This window comes from Anguilla anguilla, chromosome 4, assembly GCF_013347855.1.
Source record: "Anguilla anguilla isolate fAngAng1 chromosome 4, fAngAng1.pri, whole genome shotgun sequence".
Taxonomy (NCBI): Eukaryota; Metazoa; Chordata; class Actinopteri; order Anguilliformes; family Anguillidae; genus Anguilla; species Anguilla anguilla.
In genome coordinates, this window is record NC_049204.1 from 58,118,616 (window position 1) to 58,138,043 (window position 19,428).

At 41.2% G+C, this 19,428-nt stretch overlaps 1 protein-coding gene across 2 annotated transcripts in view; it reads right to left on the minus strand.

Annotated features, from left to right (window-relative positions):
- The window catches only part of ddah1 (dimethylarginine dimethylaminohydrolase 1), a 52,889-nt gene that overhangs the window by 27,383 nt on the left and 6,078 nt on the right, over nt 1–19,428 (minus strand). The gene's annotated exons all lie outside the window — the stretch shown is intronic.

A 19,428-nucleotide genomic window follows, 5' to 3' on the forward strand; every position in this document is an offset into this window, starting at 1 on the left:
ATTTCCCCCATTGAAACACCCCAGAAGAGACTTCATTCGTCTGTGCAGTCTGGGGCTGGGGAGTACACTCAATTACTGAGCTTGGCCTAAATATGCAAATAACCGTGTGATGAACATAACGGAGATAAGACAATGCATGTTTAGCCTTTACAAAGGCTAAACATTCACTGGGGCTATAAAGGCTGATGTAACGACAAATCTGAGAGAAGAAAGTATTATAGTTTCATATTAAAAGTGAGTTTCAGCTTTTACACTAGCAGAGCTGAAAGGGCCTCATATCCATTCCTCTGGAGATATAGTACACAACAGCTTAAGCCCTTTAATGTAGACTCAATAATGAATGGGTTTAAAAACTGAATAGGTAAAAACTGAAATGTTTTTTAAAAATTATTATTTCAAATTTATTGTTGTTATTGTGTTCTTACTTTCAAAGGGCATTTGGTATTTGTCCTTTTCAGGTCCAAATGTATAGTCTCTCCTTCTTCAGGGAAGAACCTACTAATCATAAATGTACCGGGACAAATGATATGTCTCTTCCTGTCTGGAATGTTAGACCAAAAAAAAAAAAACAAATAACACAAAAATGGACAAATGGATTCTACTCTAATTTGCCAGAGTAATTATCTTAATGTGATAAATGTGTAGTCCCAATTCTGAATCAAATATGAGAGTTGGAGGTGGGTGGTGAAAAGGAAATAATTACCATCCATCTTTATTGTGGAACCTTCCCAGAAAACAGAACAATAGAAATCATTTAAATTGTAATTTACTCCACAGGGCCTTCACTCACCAGGGCAGTGGGTTTACATTTTTACTGGAGCACAAAATTACTGACTGGTGAAATAATGGAGAATTACAGTGGTGGTAATTCTGGGTCAGATCAGACACTTCACTGTAGGATAATTGCGTGTTCCCTACATACATGACTAACAATACAGGCACTCACATACAAACCATATTAGTCTTTCTCCGAGAGATGCCTGTGTTTCTATTGAAATTACAATGACATGGCAATCAGAACATATTTCATGTTATAATTTGAGATAAAACTTTAAATTCATTTAATATGACAAATTAAAACAATTCTGCATGGTGTTGGAACTTTGTAAAACTGCAAACGTCTATTTGATGCTAATGTCTGTAGAATATGACTATCAATAGTACAGTATGTTCATCAGTCCCAAAGAGCACCAATCTAAGGCTGCACATAACCCATGTGTTAAACACTTTACTTCAAAGCAATATGCACACTTTTGACAATAAAGGTTACAACAGCTAATATCCAATTCACCTCTTCTTTAAAAGGCATTGTTCTGAAACAAAAGCTCTTAAAGAAAAAAGAAAAAAAGAACACTAAAACTCAGCTAAAGTGAATGAGTCTTCCTCACTTCCACACGTGTTTTGCCATGCCAGACTACGATGCCAAGACAGGAGTCGAGACTGACCTGATGGGTCGGGCCCCAGTACCACTGCTCTAGCACACACAGACCAGCCTCGGCTGGGCTCAACTCAACAACCATCTCTGAAGCAGGTTTAAGCAAATGAAGCTGACATGAGTCTCCTTGCACCTAGTCTCGCATAGCCAGACCTATCTCCACACTTCGTTTCAGCGCTGTGCCAGCGCTGGAGAAAGGTCTGACTCAACCCATTATCATTCCGGTATAGGGGGAAAAAAACACTCTGGCTTGTTTGTATTTATTTAAACCAATCACAAATGTATTGGGCGGCGCTAAGCCCAGGATGTAGCGACGGTGCCCTTGCAAAAACGGTAACACGCCGATAGCGGAAGGGGAGGAGAATTTCGACTGAAATAGTCGGCCAATGGCAGGCTTATACCCGCAGTCTATATCCTGTGAGTCAGACTACCTTGCACCCGTTCCTCTGCCAGTCATCTCCCTACCCAGCCCCATAGCTGCTGTACTCTCCAGGCCCTACTCTCGCCTCTGTGCAGGTAGCACAGCTCAGCGCTGGGGGAAGAGATGCTTAGGGGGTATCTGCGCTCATGCTGAATGAATAAATACACATCTGCTGAGGGGCACCTGGATTTCCCACTCTGAAGAAATGCCAGTTTCGCAAGTGTTTGAACTTAATACAATCCCTCTTTTCCCTGAAAGAGACCACTTGCTTTTTAAGCAGATTCATGTTTCATGATTGAAAAGACAAGGACTGGCATGAGGTTATCTTGGATTTTCCCAAACAACTGCAAAAAAAAGTATCCTTATACTTAGGATAAGGCCTTGGAGATCAAAGGAACTGGCATCTGGGTGCTTGCAAAGATTATTTCCATTTGGCAGGACTGCCGCAATCAATGTCAATGCCATACCATCTTTCAATTTGGCCGAAATGCTCCTTTGTGGAAAAGACATGAAAAAGCCTGAACATATTTCCTTGATGCTAGATAATGGCGGCAGAGAAACTTTGCTCAGACATTGACGCAGACAGTAGAGTGAAACTTTGCCAAGGAAATTACAGTTCATTTTCTATATCAGATTTGATGAATCAGATAAAAACACTAAATGTGTTGTCCTTGAATTGATATTATCTGGCTACACAACTCTGCAACAAGACTTTATATTGCAGAATCAATTCAATAAAAAATGGGCTTGGTGAAAATAAAAAATACGCTGCAATATCTAACGTAATGACTGCTTCAACCTGCTTTTCATCTAAAATGAGCTAATTTACTTTGTAAGGTGTGCATATACTTTGATTCCTTGCCACCACCATTCATAGGAATAGCAGATTAATTCTGAGAGCGCTACATTTTGCAAATGGGAGAGATTGAACTTTAAGTGTGTTTGCTTATTTAACTGCTTTTAAAACGCCCGTTGCTGAACCTTTCTGTTGTATGTCAGGTACAAAAACTCAAAAGTACAGCTATGCACGTAACTGCAGTCCTCTGAATCCCAAGTGATGCTAAGTAAAAACAAATAAACAAGAGGATGCCTTCAAAAAACATTTGATGTATTTCCCTGCCACAAATTCCAAATTCCCTTTTAATGCTGGAAAAGAGATCCACTCATTCTTTCTATTTTTCCTTATAAGGTCTCAGATGATAGTAGGGAGAACCTGGGCTTAGGACCATATTTCTTGCAGCTGGTGAATGTGTTTTATCTGCCAAAATCAGGTTTTCAAAGCTTTGAATCTATTCCAGTGGTCAAAATATCTTGAGCTGGAAAAATGTGAGACATTGATAAACCCACAGATCCAATACCTCACAGGAAAAAAAAACTCTAATAAATTTGAACCAACATACACAAAGAATTACAAGAAATCCTGCACATCAGAGAGAGGGAAACACAGCAGTAGAATATCTGGAAATACATGACACTTCTCTGTATTATCTTTATCCAACTCAACACCCTCAAAAATGATGGCTGGTACTGACAGAACCCATGGCAACTATTCATGCCCTTGTCATCAGGTTGTACATCTGAACTACATGTAAAGTACCATTTTATACAACAAATGCCAAATATCCAAATGCAACTGACAAGAGACAAAGAAGAACTCCCTGGAGACATCCCTGCAGTATCGCAAATACAGCATCCCACCCTACTTCATAACACAAGTAAGCTGAACCATACAAAGCACAGGTCTGAACCACATTTCCACATTTAATGTAATAATTTACTGATTAAGCCATAGTAAAAATGTCTCATGAAAAATTTTATTTGAAAACCTCCTCCCTCCACGAGGCTATAGAAACGCAGTGACATCATCTATGCGCTAACCATATAAGGTGAGAAAGCCTGTGCGGAAGCATGGAGAGAGGGATACTCCACATGACTCAGCTGGCTGTCGCTTATGTATGGCAGGGCTGGAATTTCCTGTGATCACTCTTCCCATGTAAGGAAGCCCACGCAGGACCAGGGCAGCTGTAGTGGTCAGCGGTTAGAACTCAGTGGTCAGCCCCAGACCGCAGAGAGGATTTTTTTTTTTTTTAAATTTTTCGGATTGTGCCATGCAGTCTGCCTCCTGTTGCTACAGTGGAGATTCTGGCCAACGCTGGTGGGCTGCCCTGCCAGCCAGCTCAGTGTATTGCCCAGAATGCCCTCTGCGGGAGTCTGACCTGCTGCCTGACATGTGTCCACCTCTACCTACCAGAAAACAGTGCTGAGAAATAGGCTTTTCTGCAATGTAAATTATATACACAAACAGCAGTAGGTATCAGTTAATGAGAATGGGATAGTGGACAAAATGATGCTGTATATTGTTTCTAAGCAACTGATAAATAGCCCTACCAAGCCTCTTTATACTGTGATTCAAAGGCAAATTTATAAAATTGACTCAAGTCAAGCTGAAGATTGTAATTAAATTCAATGATTTTTGTGAAGGCACTAAAGAAAACAGTTTCATTATTGATGAGCAATGAGAGACGCAGAATAAATTAAAATTTAGGATGAGCCTTTCCTCACTCACAGGGAAAGCAGAACTTTCTATTAGCTGCAATGCTGATGAGCATTTTAACACTGATATTCTGGCCCCTTTTGGACAGCATTCTTTGGACGTTACTTACGTGTTTAGTCAAATTCCAAGCTTCGACATAATACATTTGTTCTTAAATTCCACCGAAACGTTAAAGGTAGTCTTGCCCAGAAATACCTGTAACCTGACATCAGCGTGAGATCAAGGAAAAACATTAGAGTAACATCCTCTTTAGCCGCCAACAAAAGAGTGTCGGTTTAAGGAATGTGCTCTGGCATGGGAAGAATGGCCAGAAATCAATGGGTCAAGGGCCACCGGAAGTCCTACTTTTACACTGCGTATTCAAAACCCTATTCAAGCGGCTTGTTATTTTCAATGATGACATCACTATGGCAGCAAACAATCTGATAGAACACAATGAGCGTCTGGACTGCCCTGCCAAAAAAATAAGTGGATTTCATGGTATGGAGGGAGGGGAAAGCTAAAACGAAAAATCACATACATTTGTTTTTTTTTTTCTGGGAGAACAATCCATCATTCAGAGGACTGAATAGTTTATGTTCCAATTCCTACTGTCCTTGAGGGAAAATTGAAATTGAGAATTTGGTGGGTGGAGTGTGGGGGGGGGGGAGGGTATTGCTAACAGCCCTTTCATTATCAAGCAGAGAAAGTGAGCATTTCTCATCCCAAATAAAAAAGCAGTCGTCCTCAATGAGAAGCGGCGTTATATGAGGACAACGAAGAAAAACTTGAGAATATGGCCCACACGGTATAAAGAGAGCATGGGGGACATGCAATACTTAAACAACAAAGATCACAGATCACTCGAGTTTGTCAATGGCCACTATAGTTAAGTGTGTCATTGCCTTGTTTTCCCCATGGTTGACCTATGGAGATCCTTCCGTGGGCCCTTTACAGTGTAGCTGTACATTGGCCATGCGTTGGGCTGTGCTGCTTAATCTGGGTTGAGACACAGGATTCCAGTGACATTAGTCTGCTTCATCAGGTTCCCGGGCAGAGCGGGTGCAGGTATGAGACAGACACTCAGCCCCCTACTGCTCTGTAATAGACAGCACTGGCCATGTTTATTTCCACTGTACATTCAGAAGACTGCATACTCTCAGGTGCCATACAGAAAAAAAAAGTCATTTTATACTATATTACACACAAAAACATTTATAAAACAAGGCATTTTAGATTTAATATTTGTATAATGATATTTTGTTCTTAACTGACACACTGCATGAATGTTTTATCGTCCCATAAAATGGTCACACAGAGTGCCAGTTACTTCAGCATCAGTACTTAAACCTGTCATTTTGTGTGCATGCACAGTGAGGATGAATAAAACTGTCCTGTTTTTGCACTATTGGTCTGATCAGCCACTCTTCTCTCCATCAGCAAGTTAAGAACAGCAGCACAGACTTTCATTTCTGCAGATATTATGTCAGCACAAATCCAGCAATGTTTGTTAAGTAAGCTAAGAAACAGTGGCTTTTTCTGCCTCCTCCGATAGGGCCCTCACTTACATTTACTTTTCTGGAAACATGCATTTTTCAGTTTTTTTATTTTTTTTTTTGCTTCCCCAATTTGTGATGGCCAATAGAATATGTTACCTTTTCTCACTAGCACAACATACTCTGTGAATTTGGGAGGGTACAGACTAAACACTCACTGTCCACTAGCTGAGGCGAGTAGGCGGAACAAGTATTTTAAGTGAATACACTGCTTGAGAGCTTGAAAGCAGGTCTTTCACTCGATTTTCACTCTTCCTGATGAAAAAAACATATTACGGTTAAAATTCTTGGTAGTATCGTAATTATGCATTTATTCATGTATTGCTCCTGACGTTATTGTGCCATTTTTGTGGTGTTTCTTCCTAGGTCAGAAGAGACTGTGGATGAAGAGGCAGTAAAAAAAAAACACTGTCCCAAGTATAACTGTGTTTTAAATGGCATTCTCCCACCCCTACTTTAAATATGAGATGAAAATGTAAATAGACTACTTTGAAAAAGCTTGTGAACATGTAGTTGTTTTCTTAAGGTTATGCAAGTTAACACCGCTGTTGTTTCCAAGCCATTGGCAGAGCCCGACCCCTTCCCCAATTAACAAAGCTTATTTCTTAAGGAAACACTGTCGCATATAAAAGCAGACATGGTATCACAGGAAAGGCATGCAAGAGGCACACCGTATGGGAACATTTGGCAAGATCCCACCATCTGCGACCACAAGCCTGGCACCAGACAGGTGTATTTGCATGACCATCCTACAAAACGAGTAGCGCCACACTGTTAGGGAGGTTAAATGTGGTAAAAAGATAAAACAGGCCCATAAATTGTAAAGCTCCTTTAAAAAACAAAAGGAGAAAAAAAGAAAGAAAGCGGTTTGGAGGATAAATATATTTTCCAGGCATGTTTCTGCCATTATCATTCCTGAAGTGGCTCATGTTTGAAATCAGTGTGCTGAACAGCGGGCCCATAAAGGCCGAGAGCAGCGTCAGGCTGATCCAGAAAGCAGACTCTTTGACGAGGCTGCAGCGCTTTCACGGGGGACTGAAAGCCACCCTCACAGGCTGTGACCTTTCGTCTACCGGACAAGGGGTCCGCGCACGGCCGTTTGTTTGTACGCGATTGGCAGACGCGAGCCCGGGGTAGCTCAGCTCAGACTGAGCCGCTGGAGGCTCCCCAGCCAGCGGTATGGTGATCTCATCTTCGACCACTTCACACACAGCACCGCCCCCCCGACCTCCCCCTCCCCGCACGGCTTTGCTTCCTGTCCCGGCGCAGCTCCAGGAGGACGCTGGGGGGAGTGTAGAAGGAAACGCTGACGTTACCACGGTGATCCGTGGACACGCCGTGGCCGCTGCCGACTACCAAAGAACTTCCACACGCGCACCACAAGTGGGATTGAGGGAATGTGGCACGGGGGACTGACTGAGAGCATTGTGTCATGAAGGTGACCTAATGCAAGTCTTATCTCAGCTGTAAGTAGAGAAGGTCAGCAGGGCTCAATGTTCAATAATAAGGGTAGCCCAATCTACTATCTGGGCCACACAAGTCACAGGCCTTCCTATCTGCCAGGCTTGGGTTCAACAGTGTCTTATCTGTTCATGCCACATTTCATTTAGAAATTGTAAAGGAATGTAGTCTAAAATATTATGAAGCAAATGCATCCAATAAATGCAGGTTAAAATTAAACCGGTACCAATACAAAGTGGCAAAGCAAGCGACGCACTGTACCAGCTCTACTGATGCATTTGGGAAAAAATGCAGCACGCTCAATGATTACTTCAACTATAATGAACAATAAGTGCAGATAATTACATGCACTAAAAAGCAAAGAAACAAAAGGAAACTCCTGCATTAAAACCTCAGTGTACCGATTATTCCCCAGACCCTGAGTTGTGTATAAACAAGACTGCTAAAGACAAGCAATATTAAGAAATAATATCACACATATTATCTATAATAAGAAATATTACACACTCAAAAACAAAAATTATTAACACGAATGCAGCTGACGAGGGATTTGGGATGGCAATAAAAATCATACAAAGCAACAAAGCTCCTAAGCCTTCCATTCTTCAGACAGAACATTTAAAGCAACTTAATTAGACCAGTTCTATTAAATCAAATTTTTAAGAACACAAAAACAGACGGCTCCTGATTTGACAATAAAACGGCCAGCAATGAGTGTGCACTGACCAGATGTGCAAACAGATTCACCAACGGGTGTTTACCAACCCCAGTAACAGATTCCTTCTATAATTAACCCAAGCAAACTGGGTGCAACCATATATTTAAACAAGTTACCGATTTGAGAACAAAAATAAATAATCAAGGCACTAGATTGTGCAAGGTTGATTTGATTAATCACTAGAGAGATGAGAGGGATGATCTGTGGAGGAAGGCGGAAACTGATCTGGCATTATGGTATGTACGGAAGGAGGAAATCTTGGAAGCTCAACTCAGTCATCCGCAAAGACTTCCTCCAAGATGATTAAATATGGCTCACTGTGCATCCCTTGCCAGTGCTTACAGTTAAGATGTGCAATTATGTGGATTAATAAGATGCTTCTAAGGTAGTGCTAAGTGCTCCCGACAGCCCCAGTGACAGAAAGAATCACGATGGCTCTCTCAGCCATGTTATGACTGGCTATAACAGGCAGCAGATTATTGCCAACAGGAAGCAGACATTAATCGGCACTCATTACAGCGTGTACCAGCTGAGTTCTGGCCAAAGCTGGTCTGGGAGACACCTGAGATGTTCTGAGACGACACAGCTGCACCGTGGAAGGAGGGTTCAACACGTGAGTACGCAAAGCTGCATACATACTGTACACATGCATGCACGCACACTCGCATACATAGTGAACAGGTAGCACTACTTGTTAATTCACATTTTAAAAAGCCTAACTACCTCTTTAAAATGAAGGAAAGTTACTTATAAAGGGAATATTGCTCTTCAGCCACCGCTATATGCTTCATCTAGCATACAAGGCCTTTTGGGAATATGAAATCGTTTTCACCGTTGATCTCCTAAATGTGACTTTTTAATGGGGCTACCTGCAGACAGTATGTGCTTCCCCATCACCAAATATTATTTTAAAAAACCAACAAGTATCCCTGCACTCAAGACCAAATTACTGTGATCCTCTCAAAAGTCTCTCCACAAAAGCTTTGTTATTTAAAGCTTCTTTACCATCAAGAGTCTTCTCCCAAAAGACACCATCACATGGCTGTCGTGCCTGAGAATCAATGACCCAACACCCCTCCAGAATTAAGCTCTTCCGACATGAAGGGCAAAGGAGAGATTAGGCATGAGCAATCATCAAAACTCTTATTTTCACCTGCCAAGTGTCCTTTAAATAGGATTTGGAAATTAGGCAAGCAGTTTTCCTGGGGAGATGATTGCCTGATGATCTAATGACGAAAGAGAGACATCATCTTTGGCTGCGTAATCTCGCACCAGCTGCAAATGTTTTCAAAGCCCACGCAGTGACGAGACAACTTTCCGGAAGTCAGCAGTTTCCCATAGTCTGAATCCAGTGGATAAATTTATTGTGGGTGCAAGTTGCATAATAATTACGCAAGTTTACACCGAGGGATGAGTACAGAAAAGTTTGTTATTGTCTACTTTCATTTCCCATGGTTTGCGAAAAAAAAGCTAATTACTTTGTTAAAAAGGGTTTGTGACTTTGAGGTTTAAGCAGGTCCAGATGAGTAGGTTCTACCTCATGTGTTCCTGCATTCAATTCATACACCCAAAGTGTACTTAGGCCCCAGCAAAAGGAAAAGTACTCTTCCACAACTGCACATGCCACAGCTTACACTAGTAATAATAATCTAAAGATACACTACTAAAATGTTCCAGGCCCTTTATTTCATATCTGTTTTTAAAAAATATAATTCACACCCTCTAAATAGAAATGGCAGATGCCTTAGCGGTGTAGTCATAGCTATAGATGGGCCTTTTTTTTTTTCCTCGTCTGGCAAGGCACCTTCAATAAACACTGAGCTAGCCTTCACATGAACAGACGTCAGATGCATTAAGGTTTCTACAAGGGGAGGATAACAAAAAATGAAAAAGTAAATAGAGTGAAACGGCCGTCCCACGTCTGGAAGAAGCTATGCCCCCCCCCCCCCCCCCCGCCCGCCACCCCCAGTATTCCGCGGACAAGGTTGATGTCTTTTTTCCAAGCGCCGTGCCAACAAAACACTTCATCAAGAGTCCCTCCGAGACCTCCGTATCCCCCTTACATTTTTTCCCCACAATTCACCTCTTTAGAAAGGTATTTGGTGGAAAATTCTACAAATACTGTTACACAATGGAAAGCAGCTTACATAACGCAGCCAACCTATTCCCAATCTAGTACAATTCTATCCTTCCCACCCTGGCCTGGTTTAAGGCATGGGCTTACTCTGGTTTAAACTCAGGGCCAACATCCCTGAGTTGCCTAAATACATAATCAAAATAGAATGCATTATGCACTATAACTACTCCTGTAACATGTCAGTCCAAAAATTAATCCGAGCACTCTTATTCAATGAGCCACCACATGCAGCGTGCAGCTCTGCAGTTACTGTAACCATTGTAATCACCATTGCTACCAAGATGTCAGAGTCTCAGCCACCACATAAACTTGAGAGTGGGGCCCATAAAGATAGGCCCATAAGCCTAAGGAGCCCTGTGAAGAAGAACTGCTAAAAATGACTCGTAAACTCAAATGGGTATTTCAACAAACCCGTTCCTACTCATGACCAGCTGCTGCAGTAAAACATTTTGAGCGCCAGCACTGAAGGATCATCAGCCACGCCACCACCGGCCTTAGCTACTGAGCTAACTACATGGCCAGCAGCAGTACCTCTGCCAGACCCAGCACCCACAAGATAAACATCATTACCATTGCTACCCATATATAAGTTAGGTTTAGTAAAGAGCTGGATCTATGTCAGAATAAAATTAGGATTTCTCAGATTCTGTGAGATAATATACAGTAAACATCAAGAGATACTTGTCCAGTAACTTTATTAGGCAAAAACTGTTACTGGTGAATCTGGACCCTGCAAGTGATTCTTCTACTCCCCATATCTAATAATAGCTACCAATATGCTGGCCCAGTACCAGATTTGTGTAGGTCAACAACCATCTGTCTGTTCTGATTTGGCAGTTATTTTGCTTTATTAATTAATTAATTAATTAATTAATTTATTTATTTAATGTTTATTTGATAGGGACAGATACATTTAAATATAGCGTATTGATAAACAATAACCAATGCAATGTATCACAGCATTTATAGCATATGCTAATTTCCGATGCTTGTCCCTAGCTGGGCTTTTCCGTATGGGCTTTGGATGACAAAGGGATTTCACATGCATTTTACCTCATTTTTACACCATAATGAAACAGGAAGTGATGAAGGGCCACAATGCAGACCCTTAAGACTGAGATTGCAGATTTAACATTCAATGAGTATTCTCTCCTCTCTTATGCACCATACTCAGTTAATGTGTCAGTATACCACACTGCTATAGCTGACACACCAGAAGACAAATTAGGAAGGATGACTGCCCTTCTGCCTGGCCTAGTAAAAACAAACCATGAAGCTGTCTACAGGAACTCTGACAGGCTTTGCACACTAATGCAGCTGTCAATAAATGGACTGGTTTAATGAACCTGGACTCTGCAGCACTGTCACAGCCAAATCCACTGCTGCACAACAGGAGCAACTGTACTAGAAATGTTTATGAAGGAAGCACCTCTTTTCAAAGCCTCCAAGAACACACACTGGTTTTCTTGCAACAAATATTCCACTTTACAACAGAAAATTCTTAATGACAGAGCAATAAATCTTGAAAAATAACCAAGAAATAATTATATTTTATACTGACTATTGCAAAATTATTGTATCAGCCATACATACATACACACACACACAGTATGGAGGAATTTCAGAAATCTGTGAAACTCAACTCAATCAATAGGTAGACAAGTATTAATTAACTATGCACCCCCCTCCCCCCCAAAAAAAAGAAATATTTTCATACGATAGCGCATATAAAACATACCTTTTCACAATCAACACAAGGAAATTAAGTTATGGTATATTCACATTTCAACAGTGGACGGATGACCATGTCGTATCCTCTTCAACGGCAGAACAACAACACAACTCAGGCAAGGAGAATCCATGAACTGCAGTTCTGCACAGTAACTCTCCGTGACACATTACTCACCACTGCCACTTGGAAATCATCTTCTGTCACGAACATGCATGTTTGGTCACAGAAAACATTTCCTCGTTATTACCAACAAAGTGAAACGTATTATACAGTAAAAAAAACCACATACAGTCTGATAAATGAAAGCAGTTAATTCTGGCTTATGCTGCGCTGTCGTTTTTGCGGGAATGTGCCTACCCATTTCAGAAAGTTTTAATGCTAAATGAAGTAAGGGCCCTTGACCATGGCTTTTGAGGGTGAGAGAGGACAGCCTGCTGTATCACCCTGTGTGAGACAGCACATTCTTTACATTGTGTCGGGAGAGGCTCAGTGGGGAAGCGCACCCCGGCCTTGGCGTGAGAACACAGGGAGAAGCACAGAGCTCACGCCACACTGTGACATCCAGGCAGGAGATAGCCCCCGTGCACCCCTGTCCCCTCATGGCATCCCACACAGATTCTGGCACCCTTCCTACACATTTCAGCTCATCCTCCAATCCTTCTGGAATTTGACATCTGCACCCCCCTCCCCCGCTTCCTCTGGTTGGCCTTGTCCCCCAATGCCAAATTTTTTTCCCTTATTCAGACTAGTTTTCAGAGCATTTCATTTCTCAGTTAACATCATGGAATGATTTCAAGTGAGATTCATTTGGCCTAACAGTACCTATGACTAATGCTTGCACTTTACTCCAACCAAATGGAAAAGAAGGCTTTGACGGCATTTCAACAGCTGACTGTTTGCACAGTGCATGCTGGAAAGCAATGGGTAAATCATCCTACAAGGCTCCCCAATGGAAATGAAGAGGAAACCAGAAGAATTTCACAGAACTTTCACAGAACGGGTTATCGGAAGTGATGTTATCACCCCACGGACAGCTAGTTGATCTGGTTCTAAAAGCTTGGCTGGTTCAGAGGAAGACTAGGGAGGCCAAAAAAAGGACCTGCAACATGTGGTGTGATTATTACATCACTGCAGTGACATTCACCCTAGGAACGTTTTTGAACATTATTTCCTGATGCATTTTTTTCCATAAAGTCTAAAATGGTACAGCAATATTCACCATAAAAAGCCACAAATTCATTATAGCGCCATTCCATCCAAGAACAATAAATCACTCTCGTGTGACATACTGAAGACACTTAATTCCCTTCATGTTCAAATAATCTAACTAAAGATTAAAACAATAGGCCTATTGGCTGTGCACTTCCTAAGCATAAGGAAAACAAACAACATTTGATTGACTTGCACAGTACACATCATTTAAAACTAACTGCCAGCGTGAGAACAGCAAGCAGAACATCAGCATTCTCCTCATGCCCGATCCCATGACAACTGCATTCCTTCGTTAGCAAATCGCATTGGTGGTCTGCACTTGACATTTTTCCCCACCAGGCAGAGGAGAATTAATCAGACACAGTTTCAAACTGTTATTTTAAAAATCCTCTCTGGTTTTACATGGTCTTAGTCTGGTTTTCTTGCTTTGAAGAATATTTTCTAAAATAAAATAAAAAATGCAGAGGGTAAATTAACCAAGCATGCTGTATCGCAGTAAAACAACAACAACATCCACTGAACTATATCATCCCCAAACATGGTTGAAAGGGTAACAGAAATGACCTTGCAAATGCACACTTGCGAATCGATGGCCTAAGCTAAAATGGCAAGTACAGGCATAAGTACAACGTTCCATGAGGAAGGACTGTGCTTTCAGACACCGACAAAATAAGATGTCTTCAGAAATAAAGAACATAAAAAAACCTGAATTTTACTGTAGCATATGTGGTATATCCACAAAGGCTGGTATTCAGAAGCAATGTAACGTGGGACTTAAAAAGAGCAGGCAGCTGTCGGATGTGCCATTGCCATAGCAGCAACACTCATCCTCAGCTCTCGGACGACCCAATTCCAGTCATTCACAGTGAGACAAAGCCTTTCCACTATCATTGTAATGACTATCTAAGCACAGGGCTCCAGGGATTGATGCCATTCTGTAGCCAGAAAACTATGAGTATTGATTGGACTGTTGTTTGGAATCTTTTTTTTTTTTTTGATAGCTGCATCCAAGAGGGATGTTAACTCTACATCTACTAGCAGCAGAATCCACCGCAGACAAATCACACATGGAACATAACATTTCATCGACAATCAATTCACTGAAATAAAAGAAGACACAGAGCTCTCCCACACAAACTACTACATTTGTTGGCAGGACCATATTACTACTGTGATTAGGAAAAGATCAGTGAAGACCAGTACTATTCCTCACTACAATTGCAATTTGCCTAAATAAAATACACAATAGAAAAGAATGAGAAAGAACAGAAAGCACACACAGAAAGACCTTACTGCAGTGGTTAATAACATTGATTTTGACAATGGCAGTCACAGGCATCTAAAAATAGCAAATATTGCTTTTATCAGTCACCGATTCAAGGTGCACTGCTGAAACACCTACACCGTCGAAAGCTTCGCACTTTGATGCAAAAAATCCTTCACGGTCAGTAAAACCACTAGAGACAACGAAAGAAAAAATAAATAAGTGCCTTTCCCGAAGGGGGGCTGAAATTGACACCCCAGGTTGATGATTACAGTATTTTATAATCCAATAATTCAAAAACCAGAAAGTAATAAGTGATAATTCACCACAAGTCAAACAACCGAAAATACTACAGTGATGGTATTGATATTGCTAAAAAAAAACCACACTGAGATCTAGGCAATTAATCTGCTCTTTGTACACAGGTTAGCTAAAGTCCTTATTCATTCTGCATTTACATTAAGCTGAAAGCATAATGAGCTTAATGCAAATGCAGGAGCATTTAAATGCAGAAGCTGAAGAACTGGACATTCCAGTGCAAGTAAATTACCTAAAAGCAAGCTACTACCAGAAAAAAAAAATCAACCCTCTCTATGATCTGCCCATCATGACATGAGAAGAATGCAATCCATTTAAGTTTCTCTGAATGAGGGTATCTGAAAAATGCCCCAAAACATAATGTAAAGAAGCACATGAACATTTTGGTGCACTCCAAATATTCTCAGCAGCATTTGTCTGAGTCTACAGAGTCAAATAGAGCCATCCCTTCAACCCAAGGACACATTCAGGCAAAACAATTCCCTCCAGGTGACAGACAGGAAACCATTTTGCATGCAGGAGGTAGTGCTCTGGAACCTTGCAGCTCCTTATGGTGACAGGAGCTTTGAACTAGCATGCTCTTCCCTGCGGCTCCATGCCTCAGATGCCGAAGACGCACGCTGACTTGGCTCTATCCCAGTGACTGTTTACCATGACCCAGTCGGCAGGCTGAGATGAATTCCGGTTTGTAACTGTTCCACAGCTGCCTCCTGCCATACCCACAGGTCAGAGACCAAGGCTGGAGGGCGGCACACTCGCACTGCTGTTTTTACAGAGCCAAACATGGTGCCAGCGCAGCACACGTGTGGTGCCATCGCACAAAGCACAGTGTGTTGTCTCTCCATTATAAAAAAAACCCTCCTTTACCCTCCAGTAGGTCAGGCTGTAGCACAGGAATTTCACATAGGCGGTGCGAAACGATGCTGACCTTGCAGTACTGACACACGCACAGGGAACTGAACACGTTTTCGCTTTAGCACTAGTATATCAAACTGCTAGAGACACCTGACCTATTTCCTATATAGGAAGTCTAAAAAAAGAGCATACCATCTGCTGCTTGTCTTTTCAAAATAACGTTCAGCACCATGATGTTACAAACGTGGTAGTCAAGAGGTGTCTAGTGTATTTATCCAGCTGAGGAACTTGTTCTTGATAAAAAAAGTGTGCCCCACAGTCTTGATAAAAATCCTAACAAACTAAGATGATGCTAGTGCTGTCGACTGTGGTCAGAAGTGCTGTGAGGTACTACTTTGGCACCCTTTACACCTAGCATTAACATATCCAGATTATGCCTGGTGTTATTACTGTCTACAGAGATCTGATCACAAACTGACCTCACTTCCATCTTGAACCTCCACATGCGCAACATCCACCTCTCCCTACTGCATGAGTCCTGAGAAATTGTAACTGACTTGCAGTTATGAACTAAATGTACATTCACAGTCAAACATACATCAATGTCACACAAATAACATGCAACCAAAATACGGACTAAGTGCGAACTGCAAAAACTGAGTTTGTAATAAAAGGGTAATCTTATTGCCCCCACCACTTCCAGTTTAAGTCACTGTGTTTATTATGTTTAAATAATCTATAGGCTCCAAATCAGCCAGTGGGCAGCAATGTTAACATTAACATGACACTGCTTCTGTTGCCACCTTCTGCTGTTTGTTTGGTACAATTTATCAAAGGTATGATGTGGATACCTCTGTACTTTTTGGCTGGACCGCAACAGCGGGGTCAGCACTACAAACGCGATGATGAAGTTTGACACTATTGGTCGGCCGAGTTATGCAGTTAAACCATTGGCCGATCCAGCCATATACTAGGTTTTGACCTGGTTTTGTTTACAATTAGATTATTGAGAGCTTGTACTTTTCCTACCTAATGTATAAATCATTTTTATTCTTGCCCCCAGCCCCGCCCCCACCCAGAAAACTGCTATCTAAGAATAATAGTAAGTAAAGTAATTTAAGCACGTAATCCCATACTTGAATAGAGCATACTACCTCCCTGAATACAGTTACAGAACAACTGCAGACCCTGAGCTAGAAACAACTTGAATATAGATTAGTCTGGGTCTGTTAACTATTTGCCTGACTTCAGATATTTTTTTTTTTACATTTAAACTCTCATGACAGCTAATACTCCTGAATGTATAAAATTAAATAGGTCAAAGTCCTTAGGCTACCAGAAATGCCAACAAGCCAAAAATTTTTCTTAAAGCTCCCATATCTTTGAAATCAAGAGTTCACCTAGATTTGGAATTGATTGCGTGTGCGGAATGATACTTATGTGCTGGAAAAATATGAACTCTGCTTCACATTATTTCGCTGTGAAGAAAAAAATCACCAGGTTAAACGATCCATTCAGAATCTACTTCACTACTGGGCTCCCATGAAAACAGCCACTCGTTTTTATTTATGTCATTCGCAATGCTCAAAATCTTCAAAGCCAAAATAAGTTATTTGTCTGCAGTTATTTTAAAGAAAATGAAAGACCGAAATATGCAGCTTGGATAAGTAATCAAACCCCACATATTAGAGTATGTGGTGGAGACACATTTTTCTGCAATAACAGCTATTGGTCTTTTGAAAAAATTATTTACCAGCACTGCACACTGTAAGGAAGAGAGTTTTGGGAGTGAGTTTCTTCTTGGCAGATTTGCTCCAGGTTGTCCGTGTAGGTTTGATGATGCTTGTAGACCACAACTTTCAAATAATGCCACAGATTCCCAATAAGATTGAGATCTGGACTTACACTGGGCAATTGTAGATGTTACATTCTTGTGGCGGCAGTGTAGTATGATGGGTAAGGAACTGGTCTTGTAACATGAAGGTTGCACGTTCTATTCCCAGGTGCCCTGCTATTGCACTACAGTTGAGCAAGGTACTTAACCTGCATTGCTGCAGTATATTTACACAGCTGTATAAATGGATCTAATGTAAATGCTATGTAGAATGTTGTGTAAGTCACTCTGGATAAGAGCGTCTGCTAAATGCCTGTAATGCAATGTCATGCTTTGGCCTAATGCTGGGAATCATTGTCCTGCTGAATGGTTAACTTTCCCCCAAACTTCATTTTTTAAAGCAGACTGAAGCAGATTCAACTGTAGCATTTCCCCGTATTTTGCTCCATTCATTCTTGCTTCAATTTTGACAAAGTGACCAGTCCCTGCTTATGGAAAGCATCCACACGGCATGCTGCAGCCACCACCATACTTTACTCTAGGGCTGGTTTTTCTTGAGACATATATAGTGTTAGAGCTGTGCCATGCATTGTGCTCAGAATTCTGGCCAAAAAAAGCGAAGTCAATAATGCCCAAACGAAAATCTAAAGACGGTGGAGCACCGGACTCCGAATGTAAGAAAAACTTCAGTAGTTCTGAAGTGGAGGTATTGTTGCAGGAAGTGAACAGCACGACCTGTCATATTTAGCAGTATATAAAATAGCACAAAAAAGATGCATGGGATGCTATTACTCGTTCAATTAACGCTGTATCCGGAGAAGGGCGCACAACTGATTAAGTAAAAAAATGGTTTGATGTCAAATATGAGGCAAAAAAAAAGCTGGTGGGAGTGGGCGCAAGGAATTGCGTGTTATGCATTCAAACGACAAAACGCTTCTCGTCACATTAATACCGCTAATTAAATCAACCGGCAGTAAACTGTATCGGAGTAAACCCGCGCTGCACAAAAAAATTATTGCGCAGTCATTTTGGTGCCCTTTAAACATTTGCTTTTGCAGTACAGACCAAAGGTCACTACAGTGGTTTGATTTTTATCATTTATTTACAGATGTAATCCCGCTGAGGCAACCACCCTCCGAGGTGCAATAACCAATTATTTCGCACAAACTTACAGCACTCAAATGTGCGTAAGTGTGCTCTTCAGTGTGCGTAGATTATGTTCTTACCTAAGAACAAATCCCAAATAAGAAAATATTGGTGAATGTCAGAATCATCATGAAAACTGCGTAAGTGGGGTTTAAGAAGAAAATTATTTTTAAGAACGGTTGGTGAATGAGGCCCATTGTCTGGCCACATCTTAGATGGGTCATACTTTCTGACCAACTTCAGATGTGCCTTAAGACAGTTCTTTTTGAGTAATAACTTCTTTCTTGCCACACTCCCAGACAGGCTGGTTTTATGCAGAGCTCTTCATAATGTTGAGTGGGGCACCTTTATTCCACTTTCAGCCACTGGTCTCTTGACCTCCCCACAAGTCTCTTTCTTGCTGAGGACAGCCTTCTCTAGGCAGTGCCACTTTCCTCTTTCCATTACAGGTTAATTATAATATAATCTGCCAATAAGTGTTTGATCCAGAAGTCTATTTTTTAACATACTGTTTGCAGTTTCCACTTAGTAGGTGCAAAGACCAACAGAATTAAGCTAACAAAAATGTTTTCAAAACATCACTCTGCTGCAGAAACGTATCTCACACAAGAAAAAGACCCTTTAAAGCTCCAGTAATTCTGCAGGTCTTTTGTGATGACATTGTACGAGAGCCTCATGATCTCAACATTAAAGAAGCCTAATTCAATTACATTACAGTGAATAAAATGTATATCTTATAAACTCCAACTTGTAGACTATACACAGACATGAACCATATGCATGTAGTTAGGCCTACTGTTATCACA